We start from the raw sequence: 4,773 nt of genomic DNA, 5'->3' as shown, positions 1-4,773 counted from the left end.
CTCCCCCCCGATCCCCTAAGGTCTGTGACCACGCACGCACACGCACCCGGCGTGAGTTTTAAGCTACCGGGTCTGAGATGTGAACCGCCCTTGACTGCATGGGAGTCTAGTGACATAGCCATTATGCTAACTGCTGGTCCCAAAAAACAAAAATTTTTTGAAAAACTCAGTATCCAGGGACCGTCTGAGGGACTTGTGGTTATGTCACTGGGTTCCCATATAGTCAACTATGTTTCTAGCCCTGGACCTGGTAGCTTAATACTCAGGCCGGGTACGTGTATGTACGTGCCCAAAATTCTGTGAGGAGAATGGAGGGGAAGGGATTGTGGAGTGGCCATCCCATCTTCTGTCTCTCTGGTGAGTGTATGCCCCCTACAGCAAAAATCGCTCTCTAAAAAAAAAAAAAGACTTCTTTGTAAATATTGATTTGAGTCTTTTTTTTTTTTTGGAGAGGTTTTTGCTATAGGGCGCGTGCGCTCGCCAGACAGACAGAGAGAGACAGAGAGACAGAAAGCGAGAAATCACCCCCCAGAGGGAATGGCCACGCCGCAATCCCTTCTCTTCCATTCTCCTCTCGGGACCTTGGGCATGCACGCACACGCGCCCAGCGTGAGTTTAAGCCACTGGGTCTGGGACTCAAACCGTGGTCGACTACATGGGAGTCCAGCCACATAGACATTACACTAACTGCCGGTCCCTTGATTTGAGTCTTTGAAAAGTGTTCTGTAAAATCATTCTGTAAATTTTAAAAAGTACTTAACATACTTTAAGAAATTTTAATCTGTTTCAAAAATGCTATATCAGGGCCAGCAAGTGACATAGTGGTTGAGGCACTGCTAGAGGCCATGGCAAACAGAACTGGCACTTGCTTCTCAGTCAAGCTGAATCTCACGCCATGTAAGGTACCATCCTCTCTTCTCGGTCTTGACCTAATACTGAAACATAGACTATATTTTCTTCCAGAATGTATGTTCCATCCAGCTGAGGTGGTGTTTGTGCTTTTATTTGACTAACAAGTACTTAACATTTATCTGCTGTGTAACTTTTTCAAATATCAATACTCACTGTTTTTATCTTTTTCTGTAATCTCTGTATCATTTTTTATCTAATTATATGAAAGTAAATAATTTAAAAGCAAGAGTGAAAGGACTAACCTATTTTTCTTCTTGTTTTTGAAAAGAAACATATTTAAAAGTTTCACAGCCCCTGGACTTAAATTAACATGCAATATGAAAGAATTATCACAGCACATAAATAATGAAGGATAATTTCCCCTTATATCTATGTATATCCGACTACAATGTACAATTTGTACTTTCAAGGATGCTTATTTTATTCAATATAATGTCAGACTACGAATATGGTTTTAAGACCTGGTTCATACATTTATAGGTTTAACCCTTTGGGCTAGTTACTTGAGTCATGAATCTCAACTTTGTCTTATATTAAATGTGTACATGATTCATTAACATTTCAAGGAGAGTATATTTTTAAGGCATTTCAAATGCCTTAAAACTATTAAATAGAAAGTGTGCTAAGCATATTAAAAACTGCTAACTTGTAAGCTTAAATAAATTCAGGAATTGGACAAAAGCAGGAGGAAACTATGATGAGTGTCTGCCTAATTCCCAAACTGGAATCGGAGCCTAAATCACTGGGTAATTATCAGGATTGTTTCTCCAGTCCTTGACTATTTTGCCTAGTCAGAGATGCGAAGAACACAATAAATAAATTACAGTGATCTCTATAGAACAGTGACTTATTATCAGCATGAGCTCTAGAAATCAGATTCATTTGGATATCTTGGCTGGAATAGGGCTGATTTCCATTTGTTTGAGTTACCATTAGACCCACCAGGACAACTGGATTTATTTTCACTCACTGCTGTTCTGACTTCACATAATTCCAACTCTGCCTAAAGCACTAATGAATGCTGCAGCTGCTGTTCTTTGCCTTTAGAATTTAGCAAAATTATGGAGGAATAAATCAAAGAAATTAATTTAACTTTACTTTTTTGGAACCTGATAAGCTAAAGAATATATAATTAGAGAAAATAGTAACCATCTTATATTTAGGAACCATGGGTCATATAGAGGTTTCTCATCCCTTTACAAATTGGGGTAGAACCCTGCATGGTCCATTTAAATTTAGCTCTTGTAAATTCTGCTTTGTTTTTTGTTTACTATTATTTCAGAAGGAATGAGTTTAGGGAGCCAACAGTTAGCGTAATGGCTATGTCGCTGGACTCACACGTAGTCGACCGCAGTTCGCGTCCCGGACCCGGTGGCTTAAAACTCACACCGGGCGTGTGTGCATGTGTGCCCAAGATCCCGAGAGGAGAATGGAGGAGAAGGAATTGCGGCGTGCAGCAACTTTGAGTTTGACTTTAAATGACAACACGGACAGACGTGCCAGGGAGAGCTTCCTCTCAGCACTGCTCTGGGTCTTCGCGAACTCTCCCATGTTTCAGGCAGAGTATTTGTTCTTCCCTAAACACACCCCTTCAGTCTTCTCATCAGCCCTGTATGATAATTACGGGAGTTTATTTGTCCTGTAAGAACACTGAGATTCAGAAAGATTACGTAATTTCCTTAAGAAGACAGGGATTTATTAATTTTCATGACTTCCTTATAAAGGAAAAAAAAAATTTTTTAAAGTCACCGTGCTCTAGTGCACAGGTCTACTACCAATCCCAGACACCCCTGGGACCCAGTGGCTTGGGCGATTTCCAGATAGATCCCTTTACACTGACTGCGGTGGTCAGTGAACACTGACCGCGTAGTTGCTGACTGGCAAAGTTGCACATGAGCTCCTCTGTCCTAATCTGAAAAGGCAGAGGTTGTGGTTTAATTCTATCTGCTGTGGAAGAGGCAGGGGCTCCATCTTCAGACTCTCACCTGATGGAGAACGTTTCAGATGCCGTAGTTCCAGGACCTTTCTTCTCCAGTATCTTATCTCCAGATCCTCATAATCTGAATTCATTATTCTAATGTGCAACCTGGCAGTCATTGTATCCTCCAGAAGACAAGTCACTTTGTATAATAACTTTTTTTTTGAGATGTTTTTGCTATAGTGCACGTGTGCTCGCCAGACAGAGAGAGACAGAAAGACAGAAAGTGAGAAATCACCCCCCAGGGAGGATGGCCATGCCGCAATCCTTTCTCCTCCATTCTCCTCTTGGTATCTTAGGCATGCATGCACGTGCGCCCGGCATGAGTTTTAAGCCACCGGGTCCACAACGAGAACCATGGTCGACTACGTGGGAGTCTGTCCAGTGACATAGCCACTATGCTAATTGCTGGTCCCTATAATTAACTTTTTAAAATAATGTTTGAGGAACCAGCAGATGGTGTAATGGTTATGTCACTGGACTCACACATACTTAACTGTGCTTCAAGTCCCAGACCTGGCATATTGAAAATCACAGAGTGTACGTACATGCGTGTCCCAAATCCCAGAGAGGAGAACAGAGGAGAAGAGATGGAGACGTGGCCATTGCCCTGGGGGTGTTTCTCAGTTTCTGTCTCTGTTTCACAGAAATCTCTCTAAAACAAAAAAAAATCTCATTGATTTATTTTTGTGACATTTCCTTCTTATATCATTTCCCTATTTATAGTAACTGATTTATCCAGAAATTAAACACTAAAACATTCTCAACTATTTAAATTCTTTTTTATATTGATTTAAAACTCTCCTTTGCCAATTCAGTTACAAATATCTGAGGAAAAAAAATAAAAGAGTATTTAAAATTTTTATTTCAATTTTCTGAGGATTGATAAGTTAATTCCAAAGTCTGTTATTTTATGGAAAATTTGTAGCACCATTATAATTTTATTCAATAGAGATAACTAGAGGCAGGAAGCATGCATTCTTTGAAATGACATCAGTTTTTCAATTTAAAAGCTTAGGTTTAAGTTCTCAATTGACAATGCTTACTCCCATTTAAAGTTTGATTGGACTTACCCAACTAGAGAGCTTTCCACAAATAGTTGAGCTTTTTTTTTTTTTCTAAGACACATAGTACAATTGCACTGTCTCTATGTCCTTGAATTTAGATCAAGGTATGTCTTATTTTGGCCAATGAAATAATGGCAGAAGTTGCAGGCATCAGGTATCAGGTGAAACTCTTTAAGAGCCAATGTTGATTCAATACGAACTCCCCCTGACCCTCACAGACATGAAAGCACATGTCAAGAGAGAACTTCCATAACCTAGTTTTCTGCAGTTAGAGAGATGGAAGGAAGAAGAGAGAAAGAGAAAGAAAAAGAGAAGCACATTTTTTTCTTTTCTACAGTTAGAGAGATGGAAGGAAGGAGAGAAAAAGAGAAAGAAAAAGAGAAGCACATTTTTTTTTTGTTAGCTACTGAGATTGGAGCACTATTTTCATAGCATAAACCAGACTATCTTGATTAATACAGTAATAACATTGATAAATATGAACACCAAAGTAACAAGAAATGACAACGACGTTTGCTTTGAATGTTTGTTGTATCCTGAGAAAATTTTTTAAAAAACTAGAAAATTGACTATAATTTTACTAATTATTAAAATTGCTTCATTTTTGTTTATATATAATATATATTAATTAAGTATATAATAGTATATTATATAAAATGTATTCATTGTGTGTGTGTATATGTAGCATTAAGTTTTTTTGTTAATTTATTTATTTACATTGAATCACATCTTTACAGTGTACAACATTTCTTTTTCCAGCACAAATATTATGCATGTCAGTGAATTCAAAGATATTACTCTATAACTTAACAGCAA

This window comes from Tupaia chinensis, unplaced genomic scaffold (genome assembly GCF_000334495.1).
Source record: "Tupaia chinensis unplaced genomic scaffold, TupChi_1.0 Scaffold000206_1, whole genome shotgun sequence".
In the NCBI taxonomy this organism is placed as follows: Eukaryota; Metazoa; Chordata; class Mammalia; order Scandentia; family Tupaiidae; genus Tupaia; species Tupaia belangeri.
This window is presented reverse-complemented; position numbering follows the sequence as displayed.